Source organism: Tenebrio molitor, chromosome 4, assembly GCF_963966145.1.
Source record: "Tenebrio molitor chromosome 4, icTenMoli1.1, whole genome shotgun sequence".
NCBI classification, from domain to species: Eukaryota; Metazoa; Arthropoda; class Insecta; order Coleoptera; family Tenebrionidae; genus Tenebrio; species Tenebrio molitor.
This window is the reverse complement of record NC_091049.1, coordinates 27,228,753-27,243,567: the sequence shown is the minus strand read 5'-3', so window position 1 is coordinate 27,243,567 and position 14,815 is coordinate 27,228,753. Positions and strand designations below refer to the sequence as shown.

General features: G+C 36.5%; 2 long non-coding RNA genes across 2 annotated transcripts; both read left to right on the top strand.

The window, feature by feature from the left end:
• Positions 1 to 10,657: 10,657 nt before the first annotated feature.
• Positions 10,658 to 12,284, top strand: LOC138129595 (uncharacterized). The gene is made up of 3 exons (XR_011159273.1): positions 10,658 to 11,531; positions 11,591 to 12,111; positions 12,169 to 12,284. It is a non-coding gene; the product is annotated as an uncharacterized lncRNA (long non-coding RNA).
• Positions 12,285 to 12,307: 23 nt separating this feature from the next.
• On the top strand, positions 12,308 to 13,335 carry LOC138129594 (uncharacterized). Its single transcript, XR_011159272.1, has 3 exons — positions 12,308 to 12,438; positions 12,491 to 12,643; positions 12,701 to 13,335. It is a non-coding gene; the product is annotated as an uncharacterized lncRNA (long non-coding RNA).
• The last annotated feature ends 1,480 nt before the right edge of the window (positions 13,336 to 14,815 follow it).

The window sequence follows — 14,815 nt, the reverse complement described above, 5'->3', positions numbered from 1 at the left end:
GATCGCAGTTCGAAGACCCGGAACTAGCAGTTAACGCACGGCATTTGGCAACGCGACGCGCCCACCCTGCCTTCAAGTTTTTTTTTTTGTCGCTCATTCCGGAAGCGGAAAGTTTCAATTTAGAGTCATTTGTGCCAGCCACCACGGGGGGGCTGGAAGAACACATGTTACCCCCGCAAATGTCAGGCTGAGGTGGCCTCACGCCTCTAGGTTGGCGAGCTGCAACCTATCTTTCAGAACCCCACTTTCACTTTCTCTTTCTCTTCACTTTCTCTTCTTCTCTTCTCAGCGATAGGTGACCGTACGGCAATGTTGGGTCCCTTTTCCTCTTTAGTAACTTGCCGGAAAGTCATCTCCTTCTTTTCAACCCCATCTTTCTTCCTGTCCTTTTTTTGACCTGCGAGTTACGGCAATTAACATCAGGATAGACGTGCACGACTTACCGACACAATACCGTCCAAAATCTGAATTCTCCCGCTCGGTATAATTTCGAGGTAAACAAACCGACGCCATGACGGTCCACCTGTCATGACACGCGCACGTGTAGTACCACCGGAAATGCACATTTTTGATTGCGCGGTACCACGCAAGCGCAGCCCGCCTTATAGCACAACTGAATAAGGTCGAGAATCGCGCGCGTGACGATTTTCGCGATTTATGGGACTGCGGTACCGAGATTAAAAATGCGGAAGTCGGACACTTCGTCGAGAGCCGTCGAAGCGACGCCAGCGAAGCGCCTTTTAGAGTTCGTGGTCGAGTGACCCCTCGCACTATAGAGGTAATTATCGTTCAATTTTGAATTCATTTCACTAAGACCATGTATTAGGGGTGGTTCGATCCAGTTTAGAGTCAATCCCGTTTGGATGAATTGATCCAGTACCGTATCGCAACTTTAGAGTACCGAAAATTTTTGAGTAAAGGAGTGCCGGAAGGACTTCGATTTAGCGCCAAGAACCCCCTTTTTCGCTGAAAGGTAATTACCGAATCTTCCGATTTTCACAACACTAACGACAATTCGTTAGGGGTCGTTCGCAGGGCGATTCGTAGCCAGATCGTTCGCAGGGCGATTCGTAGCCAGATCGTTCGCAGGGCGATTCGTAGCCAGATCGTTCGCAGGGCGATTCGTAGCCAGATCGTTCGCAGGGCGATTCGTAGCCAGATCGTTCGCAGGGCGATTCGTAGCCAGATCGTTCGCAGGGCGATTCGTAGCCAGATCGTTCGCAGGGCGATTCGTAGCCAGATCGTTCGCAGAGGCGACCATTTTGGAGAACATCGTTCGCAGAGGCGATCGTTTATTTTGAGCACCGTATCGCCAAGGTCACACCGCAAGTCAGAAGGACGCTATTCGAGGAGACAACAGACCCGTCATAAAGCTAAGTCGCCATATTTTTTTACCGCGGCATTGCAAAATTTAGGAACGCCTCGAATTTCTCGCTTCTCGCTTTCATAATTTTTGTATGTTCACTAAATTTTTTTGAAACTTTGCAAATGTTTAGAATTTTTTTGTAAGAACCTTTTCATTCAATCTCCAGTGTCAACTTAAAGAAATTTCAGTCAAATTTAACGTTTCGGAACTTCACCGATTTAAACTTTCCTATCAGGATCAATTTTAATTTTTTGTCAAGGTGACACCCCAATCTTGACCTTGGGTTTCATTAAGTTTACATTTAATAATTAGCTCGAACAGAAGGAAGTCTAAGTTCGGGAGGTTCCTCATCAGGAATCAAAACATCTTTTATTTCGTCGAAGAATATCATGTTTAGTTTAAGATTCGGTCACATGTGAAAGAAAAGCTTTTCTGGTTACGACCAAAGTAGATATTAAGGCCACCAAAAAGTACTGGTTCCGCATCTTTCAATTTTCATCTAGTAGTTACAAGCGAACCATTATCGCATTCGTGTGAACCAGTACCGAACCACCAAATACTGTTCTGTGGATAATTTTGCAGTAACCGAATAAACCAAAATTTGTTTAACGATCAGAAAGCGTTTGCTTTTACTTACCTTCGACGAGTAAGATCTGAGCACTTGTCCCGGCAGCTGGACAAGCAACAACCAGCTCAAGACAATAGCTGCCTGGCGCCCATTTTTTAAAAATCCGAACCCACGCCCTCTGCCCCGAAAAACCCCCTGGGAGCCCGGAGCTGTCACTGGCCAACTTTTGGTCACACAGTTGATGCAGCTAGATGATGCTAGGTGTGTACAGTTTACGTTAATATAACCTCATCATTTTTTACTCTTGTCATGTTTTTGTCATTTTGATTTATTTACATTAAAAAATTGATTTGCGGCATAATAAAAAGGGGTAGGTAGCAGGCGAAAGCTATGATTTAATTACACTCACTGCAATTAACTCAAAATTCAAAAAGTGACAAAAAAATGCTGCCCGAAATTTCGATTCCGCGACTTTTTTTATGATCATGGAAAAAATCAGATTCAACACGCATGAGCAAATGTGCATTTAATCATTTGCCCTGTTGGGACCCTCGCCTACGGCTCGGACGCCCACCTTCCGTCCTCGTGATTAAATGCACCACTTTGCTCACTTGTATTGAAAATATGTAGCTATTTTCCCTACACGGCATGTTTTTAATCTCGGATATCGGCTCGATAAAAAATCACATTTTAGGAAACTGTTCGCTGATTCGTTTTATATCAATGGTACTATTGGAATGTGCTTCGAAAGTAAAATTTAACATTGCCATTATGGATTACCAGCATCACAACCTTCTAAATTATTTTAATTAGTAATTAATTATTAATTAATCTAATGGAGATTTAGAGGGTTACCTTGAGAATTCTGAATTAAATCACCCCAATTAATTATTCGTAACTATTTCGTAATAAAATGTACTATTAGCATTGTAGTTTTACATAGATCAATAAGTTCCAAAACGAGGCAGTAGAAATGGAAACGCTGGAAAGAAGTTTACATTAATACACTAAGGAGTTCCTTTATTAAACCAGTTGTAATTTTATTGAAGATGACTCAAGTAACTTCTTTGAACGGTTAGTTTTTCGAAGTAACTGATTTATTCATCAGAGAATACTAATTTTCAGAGTCCGACGATTCTTTTGGGGTGTTGAGAAAAGTATTCATCGACTTTGGCTACCACAAGTTTTCAAAGATCTTAAGCGCTTGTTTGACCGCAATTTGTTGCTGTTCAATGTTGCTCTGTTTCCATTATTTAATAGAGAATTTCAACAAAGATTTGGTTATAAGATATTCACTGTCATTAATCGTTTCCATCTACGTAAGTAAGAAATATTAATCCGCTTGATTGCATTTTTCTGTTTGTACAATTATTGCAATCACAGATGATTGATTATAACGATGTTTATCTCCATGGCTAGCGACCGGCGAGAATGGCTCTGATATCAGTTGTCTTTTTATGACAGATGTCACAACTTTTTTTTTTTTTTTTTTATTTAATTTTATTAAAACTGGTCACTTGGACCAACCATTAATTTACTTTTAGATAGACAAAAAAAAAAAAAATTAAAACTAATATTCACCCAATGGTGTCAAAAAGATTGTGTTATTAACTATTGCTGGTGTTATCACTTATCACTCATTGCACTAGGTCACTAGGTCTTTTTCTTTTCAATCGTCGGGTTGAACCGTCCTTTACCAGTAGTTGTGTGACCTCTGGGTTGACATGGTCTCTCACTCTTTGTTGGTGTTTTTGGGCTGAGCGTTTTATTTCATCGGCAACATACGGGATGTTTAGGTCCCGATGAATATCGCTGTTTCTCGCATATCTCGGTGCATCGACAATGTTACGGAGCACTTTGTTCTGGAAAGTCTGTATTATTTTTATATAACGTTGACTAGTACAGCCCCAGAGCTGAATACCATACAGCCAGGACGGCTTTAGCATCTGATTATATAACAAGACTTTGTTATATATAGACAACTGGGAACTTCTACCTATCAACCAGTACATTTTCTTATATTTTAGGACGAGTTCTTTCTTTTTCTTTTTCACATGCTCTTTCCACTTCAACTTTGTGTCCAGAGTCATTCCGAGATATTTCGCCGTATTAGCGTAGGGAATTACGATGCCATTCATGTTAACATTATGCTGGCCCTCTATTCGTTTATTTGTAAAAGTTATATTTACAGATTTTGCTTCATTCAATTTGATTCGCCAGACACGAGTCCATTCTGTTATTTTATCACAAGCACTTTGCAATCTTCTAGTGCTACTACTAATTTCTCGACCAACTGCTAATATCGCCGTGTCATCTGCAAAGGTGGCCATGGTGATGTTGTTTCCCTTTGGTATATTATGCGTATACAGTAAATAAAGCACTGGGCCTAGAACGCGGCCTTGGGGCACTCCGGCCTTTATATCTTTGAACTGAGAGTATTCATCTTCTTGTTTTACCCGAAATATCCTTCCAGTGACGTATGACTCCAGCAGGTGCACATATTGCTTTGGCAAGATCTTGTTCAATTTACTCATCAGTCCTTGATGCCAGACCTTATCGAAGGCCTGGGCAACGTCCAGGAATACCGCCGAGCAGGTTTCCCTTCCCTCTAATGCTTCTTCTATTACGTTTGTTATACGATGTACTTGGTCGATTGTATTATGTTGTTGCCTGAATCCGAATTGATGGCTCGGTATTAAGTTTTTATTTTCAATAATTGGTTTTAGTCTTTTTAAGAGCAGTTTCTCAAAGAGTTTGGAGATGATTGGCAAAAGCGATATAGGCCTGTATGATTTAACCTCGTTAGCTGGTTTTCCTAGTTTATGTAGCATTATCATCTCTGCCACTTTCCAACAGCTGGGCATATGTTGCAACCTGATTACTGCATTGAACAGGTATGTCAACATTACTATTGCTTTTTTGGGCAGGTTTTTTAGTAGTTCACCGGTTATAAGGTCATACCCCGGGGCTTTCTTTGGATTAAGATTTACTTTAATCTCGTTGGCGATTTCCTTTGGTGTAACTAGGGGAATTTTTTCATCGTCTTGGTTATTATATTCTTCCTGACTCATGGAATTATTTTGAGCTGTATAGTGTTGGAATGTTTGCTCTAAATAATTAGCAAAAGCCTCCGCTTTTTCTTTAGCGCTTTTTGCCCAATTACCATTCGTTTTTCTTAATGGCGGTATATATGTTATTGGTTTCTTCAGCTTCCTGGTAGCTCTCCATAGTGAGTAGTCCGTACTTCTTTCATTTGTCAGTTCTCTCAGGTAACACTTGATTGAGGATTGTTTCAAGTTTATAATTTCACGCTTTAATTGTTGGCTAAGGTTGTTTAATTTGGTTTTGTCTGCTGCGTTCCTAGTTGTCTGCCACTTTCTCCTAGCCCTTCTTTTATCTCTCACTAGTTCTCTTATTTCGAAGGGATAATTGTTGCCCACTGTTTTGTATGTGTATGGTTTCGTGTTATTCCATGCTGCTTCTTGAATTTGTGCTATGAATTGTTCCGCTGCTGTATCCAGTTGCTTTCTATTTTTTAGTTGTACGTTTAATTTAATATTTTTTCCTAATTCCTCTCTAAAGCTCAGCCAGTCTGTAGTTCTATTAGTTAAATAGGGTTTGTTTTCTTTTTTTATTATATGATGGCTGAGGGTCAGGATTACAGCTGAGTGATCCGAAGTAACATCGAAGTTATCGTTCACATCTGTGAAATTTAGTGCTACTTTCCTGGTTATAAAAAAATCCAGAAGATCTGGTGTTTTTCGTGGGTCCGACGGCCAGTAAGTAGGTCTGGCGGTTGAACGAATGTCGCATCCTTTTTCCCTGAGTGCTGCTTTTAATTCTCTACCTTTGGTCGTCGTGATTCTTGAACCCCAATTCAGGTGTTTGGCATTATAATCTCCACCCAGGATAAACCTTTCTCCAAGATAGTTCAGCAGGGTCGTGTAGTCCGGTTTTTTAAGATTATGTCTAGGTGGACAGTAAACAGCCCCTATTATTAATTTTTGTTTTACCGAGTTCACGCATATTGCAGTGAGTTGATATTCTTCTCGTTGTACTGTCTGTTCCATATGGTGGTTAATATGTTCTTTAATTAGTATGGCGCTGCCCCCGTTGGCCTGGTTTAATGGGTGGTTTGCATTGTAAGTTTTATACCCCCTAATTTTGAGGTATGATTGTGTTGTTAGATGTGTTTCAGAGAGAAGGCATATGTCGATATTTTGCAGGTGTAAGAAAATCTGTAGTTCTTCTTTTCTATTCAGAAAACCATTGGCGTTCCAAGTAGCTATTCGGAGATCATTTTTGCTCATTATTTACTGTGACAAGTTCTGCTAATATCGTTCTCTATTGTGGTTAACCGTGCTGCGAGTTGGTCTACTCTTGTAATTAGATTTTGCATCATTTGCATGAGAGACGTTTCCTCCGTTGGGTTTGGATTTTTGATGTCTGCAGGCGTTTGGTCTGGTTCGTTTCCTTTTTGGGCTACTTGTGAATATGATACTCCAGGTTTGATTGCGTTGGCTGTAAGTGTTCTAGGTTGTTGTTTTCTGCTGGCTTCATCTCTTCTTTTTTGTAATTCTTTTGCAACTTCGCATCCCCTGTAACTTGCTGGATGATTTTTGCCACAATTTGCACATACTGGTTGTATATTTTTTGCTTTATTACATTCTGTTGTTAAATGCTGTCCAGCACATTTAACACACTTTGGTTCGTGCCCACAATATTTCTGGGTGTGGTTATATCTCTGACAACGTTTGCATTGTGGTATAAGTTTACTACTTCTGACAGCTTCAACTGAGACTTTCATGTGACACAAGAATTCTATATCATATACTTTTTTGACGTCCTGGCTAGATTCAAAAGTTAGCATAAAGAGAGGTAGTGGTATTCTTTTATATTCTCCATTTTCTTTAATTGTTTTTATTTTGTTCACTACATCTGTAATTAGAAATCCTCTTTCCTTCAGTTCGTGTTGTATCTCCGTTGGTTGGCATGATGGGTGTAGGTGTCTTACAATTACTCGTAGTGGTCTAATTAGCTTGTTCTCATAGGAGTGCCACTGGTATTTTTGATTATTCACTACTTTGGTTAATGCCCTGTATTCCCATTCATTGTCTACATTCACCTTTACTTGGTTATTATTTAACATAGTGGTTCTGTAATTAATTTTTTCGCTTTTAAGATGTGTGTTTAGTTGACTGTAGTTGTTTATATTGCTAATTATTACCGGTGGTGGTTTTTGTCGTTTCGATTCTTGTTTTTTTTCACTTTGTTTTTCTGCAATTATTCTTTCCGGTGACCTACTTTGTTTTCGTTTCTTATTCTCCCTCAGTATCCATGCAGTTTCTCTATTAACTAGCTCTTCTTCCTCCTCTGAGTTTGCGGGACTAAATCTTGTGCGCGTTGGTTGCAGTTTAGCTATAATTGCTTTTAATTCTTTGATCTCCTGTTGAGCTTCTGCAAGATCTTGCTGTAGTTTCTCTACGTTACTTGTGTCTGGTGTAGGTACGTAATTCGCTTTTGGTTGTACGGGTTTTGCTAATGCCCCTATTTGTTCAGATATGTCCGTTCGTGAGTGTCTTCTGGCTCTCATTGGAGACCTTTCGATCCTACTACTTTTGCTGAATGGGTTATCCTGGTCCATTTTTTCTATTTCGTTGTTTTTCATTTATTTATCTATTTGTAGTATGTCAATTAAGCACATATTCACCAAGTTCTCGGACTTTTTTGTCTTTGTTATCTTATCACCGTACCGATATCACGGCAGTTTCTTATCACAAATAGCTACTGTTATCGCGCGGGCACTTGATATGTCGTGAGCACAAACAAATACGTCTTCACTTAACGCGTTCGAGTCTCACTCTCATGTCACAACTAAAACACAGTTTTTGATTGATACAGGTGCAGATGTATCAGTTCTTCCACCACGTTATAGCAATAGAAGCAAAGGACATACTAACTTATTTTTGTCAGCAGTAAATGGAACGAAAATTGGCACATATGGTGACAGAACATTAACTTTAGACTTCAATTTCAAAAAGTTCACATGGAAATTTCTTATCTTCAGTACAATTGATTTAGTCAAAGCGTATCACCAAATTCCAATCGAAGATAAAGATATCCCGAAAACAGCTATTATCACTCCGTTTAGTCTTTTTGAATTTCCCTTTATGTCTTTCGGGCTCTGCAACGCCGCTCAGACTTTTCAAAGATCTATCCACGAAGTCACAAGAAATCTTGATTTTTGTTTTCCCTATAATGACGACATTTTGGTAGCATCTAATAACCAGGAACAACATAAACAACATCTCCGACTTCTTTTTGAACGTTTATCATATCAATAGTGTTAAATGTGTTTTTAGTAAAAGCAACGTCAAATTCTTGGGATATCTCATCGATAGTAATGGTTAAAGTTCGAATTTTTATGCACAAAAAATGGTTCAAATATTCACATAAATATGTCACGTTTTTCCTAGAAATATGTCAAATATATGCTTCCTCTCTACCATTTATGTATTTAATGTTTTTTATTTCGATGGTACTTTGGTAATTGGAAATCAAGGAAAAAGTAGTAAAACAACAAAATGTAATTAAAACATACTATTTGCACATTAAAACAATAGATTATTAGATAATCTTTACGTAATATAATAATAACTAAACCTAAGTACCATGGGTATCACTCAAAAACTGTTCAGTTTCACAATCAGATTTGCTTAACTTATTATTATACCAGTTAATAATTAAATGTTTTTCTAAATGTTGAACACTCAATTTTTGCCTTCTACCGCTTAATATATTTTTATATGATGAAAACGTTCTTTCAATGACGAAATTTGTTCCGGATCTAAATCATTGTTATCTTTATCAGTGGCATCTAATGATAAAATGTTTGATATTCCACTACTAAATTTATATAGAATGATTTTACGAGTACCAACTGGAACCTTTTTCAATTAATTTTCGCAATGTCTTACAACAGAAATTGATTCGCATAAAGATCTGTCTCTAATTTTTTAATTAAGCTACTTAAAAAACCATAAATTGTTTGAAAAATCTCAAAATCTTTTAAACAGTTGGTACGAAGGTACGTAATTTTTGGAACAGTTATAAAAATAAAATACCGTTAGAAAAATGTAAATAAGAAAGAAACTCCGGCCGATAACAAGTAAGTAAAGGTGGTTAAAAGGGTTCAAAGGCTTTTACTCTAAATCCGACACAACTGCAGGTAAAGTAGCTCGTTTACCTACAATGGACCATCGGCTTGTAAAATATAATTCTTCTTGTAAATCAACAGAATTCATAGAAACTAAAATAAGTAGCATTTCTTATCTTGTCAGTGGGAAAAATTCCAGTGAACACTGTCGGCGACCGTAATAAACTAAAGAATTGGTCAAAAATATACGATTTTATGTCGGAAAAGAAGAAAATATTCGCTTTATCCACAAAAACTAAAAATATGTACTAAAACCATATTTTATGCAAAATATGTAAATTTTTTTTGTTGTTAATCTCATTATTTCAATGGATATATTCAAAATATAGGCTTGATATTCCTAATAACAAAAAAGATGTTTTTTACATAAAATCCGAACCTTAGTAATGGTATTCAACCGTACGACCTTCTAAATAGTCGAGACGCTTGGCTCTCTCTCCGGCCTGTTCATTTGAGCAAAATACCATTATGCACTTGTCAGCCGTTTGGCGCTAGTGAACGGGGGATTTGAGTTCGGAACCACGCGGTTTGAAACTTGGCTTTCTGTCATTGTGTTGTCACTTTGTCGGATAAAGGCATTTTAATCGAAATTTTCGGTTAGTTAAGCATATTAATTGCATAGATAATCGTTCCTAATATACATATTCTTAAATACAACGAAATTTATGGAGATGTGAGTATGAATTTAATTATTTCACGGAATTCAGTACTTGCTATAATACCCACAAGATTGGAAGTAGACGAAGGAAAAGAATATGAAGATTTAAGCAGGCAAAGGAGTGTTTGCGGTGACAGAGAATGTTTCAGTCGGGATCGGTTCATTAGCAGCACTATTGGAAAGGCTTGCCTACAACATTATGTTAGTGAAGAATATTTTTAAAATACATTTTAAATTATTGCAAGTCTATTACTGATTAAAAGATTTTTGAAATCCCTACCTGGGCAAATATTTAAACTTTCTGAAGCCAATTCATTGAATGTTTTTGTCTTTTTATAATCCTTACACGTCTCCAAATAGCATTTTACATGTCATCTTTTTGACATTTAACGTTTCGCGCCAATTTCGGCACCGGCAAAGTAGCGCCAAACGGCGAACGCCGAAAACTGGCAAATGAACAAGCCGGAGAGAGCCAAGAGTCTCGACTATTTAGAAGGTCGTGGTGTATACTATTTTTTCCAACATCGTTTATGAAAATCAGTCTCAATTTGAAATTACTTTATAATTATTCTACACCCATATTTTTTGATTTTCCGGATCTGGAGTTTCAATTAATGCAAATAACAGTGTTTTAAATTTTTATATTAAAAGTAAGTAGTAGATTGTTAATGTAGTAGATTGTTAAATAAATTGTCCTCACTAGTGAGTTTACTTTCTCCATTTTCCTCACTAGTGATGCAAATGCCTACTTTTTTCACTAAATTGAGTGATGAGAGTATCATTTTCATAATCGATGTTGGACAAAAGTTTCTTTATGTTTTTCTTTCTAATCGAAGTACCCGGATGACCTATATTGGTCACTAAATACTTCATAAGGAATATTTACAGTGTTCGATTCTGTTTTCGTCGTTAAGAAAATCACTAAATAATTTTGTTTCCGTGGGTTCAGTTCGCTGGTTCGTTTTATATCAATAGTAGTATTTCTTTATTTGGTTGAAAAGTTAAACATATCATTGTCATTCTGGATTAACAGCATCACAATATCACAATCTTCTAAATTGTTTTAATCAGTAATGAATGACACTAACGGAGAATCAAAGAGTTACCTTGAGAATTATGAAGTAAATCACCCCAATCAATTATTGGTAACTATTTCGTAAAAAAGTACCACCAGCATTGTAGTTGTACATAGATCAAAAACGGCCGTTTCGAGACAATAGAAAAGGAAAACGCTGGAAAGAAGTTTGCATTTATGCTAACACAGTAACAGTAGGTAAGCAGTTTTTTTGTTAAAAATTGTGTAGTTATTTTTATGAAAATTAATTGTCCTTGTAAGTTCGAAACATCAGAATCTGATGTTCTTTTCTCTACCTGGGAAAAATATCTATTAAATTTGCAATTTTTCAGACCACGTAGAAATCGTTTATCTTGATACGGTTGTATTTTGCTGACGATGACTCAAGTAACTCCTTTTAACGGTTAGTTTTTTGAAGTAACAGATTTATTCATCAGAGATTACTAATTTTCAGAGTCCGACGATCTTTCTGGGGTGTTGAAAAAAGTATTCATCGACTTTGGCTACCACAAAATTACAAAATTGTTCAATGCTAGTTTGGCTTTAACCAGTTGTGTTGGTCTGTCGCTAGTTGTTCACTTTACGATAAAGAACTTCAGCAAAGATTTGGTCATGAGATATGCACCATCATTTAGCGTTATGGTCTATGTAAGTAAAAGATGTAATTTGATTCACTTCATTCTTGCATTTTACGGCTGCGCCCGCAGATGATAACGTCGATGATTATTTCCATGCTCCTCGAAAATGAGATTTTTCATTTACTCGAAGAACAGAAACGTCTCTTTTGGTCCATCAACAGCGCTGGTTCTCAAGCTCGACTCATCATTTTGAAAAAAGCTTCAAGAATCAACTGTTACACTTATATTATTTACACAGTTTTAGCCCTTTGGAGCATTGCTATGTTACCAGTTTTTGGTAGCCACAGAGAATGGTTAATGATTGAAGACGTTTTTGATCAATATTTAGGGTCAAGTTCAAAAATTATTTCTCAATTATGTTTTTATTGCGCGCCTTTTGCTATTTATTCATCATTTCGTCACTGTGGTACCTTGTTGTATAACATATTACAGTTATGCTTGCAATTTTTTTTGATCAATGAACATATTTTACAAATTTCTGATGACAAGACTATTCCGGAGAAATTATCATTTGAAAAACGTCTCCACCATCAAAACCAAACATTCAAGAAGTTATGTTTTTGCATCCAACATCATGTTGTAATAACAAGGTAGAGTGGCAACACAAATTCTAGATAGTTGTGTTTTTGCAAGGATTATGTTTGCAGGTTAACAAAAGAACTAGTGGAAATGGTGAGATCTGTGATGGCATTTTTTTTGCTTCTAGGTGTTCTAATTTGTATTTCTGCATTGTACTTCGTATCTTATGTGCGTTTCATTCAATAAGAGAACTAGACAACAGATCAAAATGATTGCTAATGTTTCAGATTTTTGCGGACGCGAGCAACATTTTGAAGCTTCGCTTATGTTTGGCGACTATCTTTAACGTTGTTGTTGTTGCCACTTTCTGTCAGGCTGGTCAGATGTTAATCGATGAGGTGGCTAGAATATCGAGATTCTCTTCGACAGCCTTAATTAAATTATTTTCAGAGTAGTTGCAATTTTGACACTTTGACGAAATGTGCCTGGTACAACTGGAATAAGAGGAACAAGACGGTTTTACACATTTTCTTGACGAATTGCTTAAAACCATTTGCGATCACTTTTGCTGGAATAGTTCTAGACTACAAATTGGCAATTACTGTAAGAAACTATTTACAAGCAAATCAGCAATAATATGTGCAATTTATGTTTTTGCAGATGTTTCGTACAGCTTGTAGTTACGCTCTGGTTTTTTACAACCTACAAAAAAACGCTTGATCTGAGAAGATATTAATTAAAAACCAAGTGTTCAGTTTCTAGGTATCACTATCCCACCTCCACCCGGCGGCACGGCAATTTTGCCGGAGTACATACACTATTACGGATATTACTATCAAGTAATATTGCAGTGCTTATCAACATAATTACCGGCGTCTCGCCTCCGCATTATGACTTTGTTGTGTATTATGTTCTGTGTCAATGTTAAGGAACTTCCTCACGATGTGACATGAGTATAATAATATACCTTTTTGAATTTCAACTACCAATGTGTTATCTAAATCCAGAATTTTTAAATTTTTAAAAAGAGATTGCGGTACTATTCCCGTTGCTGAAATTACAAGTGGTAAAATCGAAATTTTTTCTAAACACCAAAGATTTCTCATAGCAACGGACAGCTCTAAATATTTATTAATTTTTGTGTTATATGTCTGTGTTATATTATGTGAATTTGGAACAGCTATATCTAAAAGATATGCTTGCTTTTGTTGTTAATCATTGTTACAATTTATTGCATCATTTTTTAAAAAATAAAATGTATTCTCACTGTAGCATCATAAATGAAGGTTAACACACTTTGTTTATTACAACAAATGTTTTATTTTGCCCTACGGGCTTTCGGATTCCTAGTTACAATACAGCGTGTCTCAGCTAGGACTTTCGACCCTAATATCTCGGTTATTTGCCAACGGTTTTTTATGAAATTTAAAATACAGATATTTTAGTCGGTGAAGGTCCAATTAATAATAATAAAATTACCCCAAGTTAAAAAATGTAATTTTAATATATGTGTTTCCTTTGTTGAAAATTAAGCGCAATTATTATTAGATTGTTAAACATTAAAAAATAGATGTCAACACAAACAATTAACTAAATCACTCGTCCGATTCAACGAAAAGATTAGATTTTGTTGTTAAAAATTTAATCTAAATTTTGAAGGTATTTGAGCAGTTACCTTTTGAAACAATTGATGGAAAGTTGCCAAGCAACATTTTGTGCAACCCTTAAAATCTGTTAAAATTGAGCGCGCTTTATTAGAAAAGTCAAATTGTGTAAATTAAGGAAACTATTTTTGTCTATGGAGAATGTCCTAAGAACTCCAATGACACAGTTCGTTTTTTTGTGGAACACTATCCAAATGTAGGCTTTACAAAATTTAAGGTTCAGAGAGTCGTCAAATTATTTAAGACACAGGAAGCGCACGTGAAGTAAATTACCTTGCTAAAATACCCCAAATGTTGTCTTTAACTTTGTAAGTGTTTTGTAAGGTTAAAAAGATAAACGTCAAATATGTCACCTGCGTTTGTGCATGACCAAAATTCGGCAATAGTGCGCGTTTGTTTCATACCCGTCTACGTTTTTGTATCTGCAGTCACGTTTACCAGTTTTTTCGCCTTTCATGGACGAGTTTCTCCTTAGAGGATTTTTTCTTGACGATTAATTTTTTGATATAAATCTTAAGTGATTCAACATTTTAAAAAGCCATGTAAAAATTATGTTTGTAAGACTTGAGTTATTGCTTTAATGGAATTTTACTCTTCACCGTCTAAAATATCTGCATTTTAAATTTGGACAAAAATTCCTTGAAAAATAACCGAGATATTAGGCTCGAAAGTCTTAGCTGAGACTGTATAAACATACAAGTGTCCCAATACTCGCACCTCAGAGAAAACTGTCCAATGCCGACGACAATCTAGATCCCAAGAATGCAAACGACGAAGAATTAATGACTTGCATGACATAATTGTGAGACCACCAATTCCAGAAAAGAAACTTCAGGTGATAATGTGAATGGAATCGCTTGCTAAGCGTATATTATCACATTGTCAGAATGACATTCTTGGCAAAGTGTCAACATTAACATGTTAGGTTAAGGCAGATGTCATTCAAGATGTCACACTCGCCATCGATCATATGAATCTCTTTTTATTATTTTAAATGAAACAACAAATGGCGGTTCTGAAAAGAACCTTGTTTATTCTAATGCACGTGAGCTTACCTTTTACAACAGGAGAAAAGGTAGAGGGTTATTATAAATGATTGTCCCATCGCAGT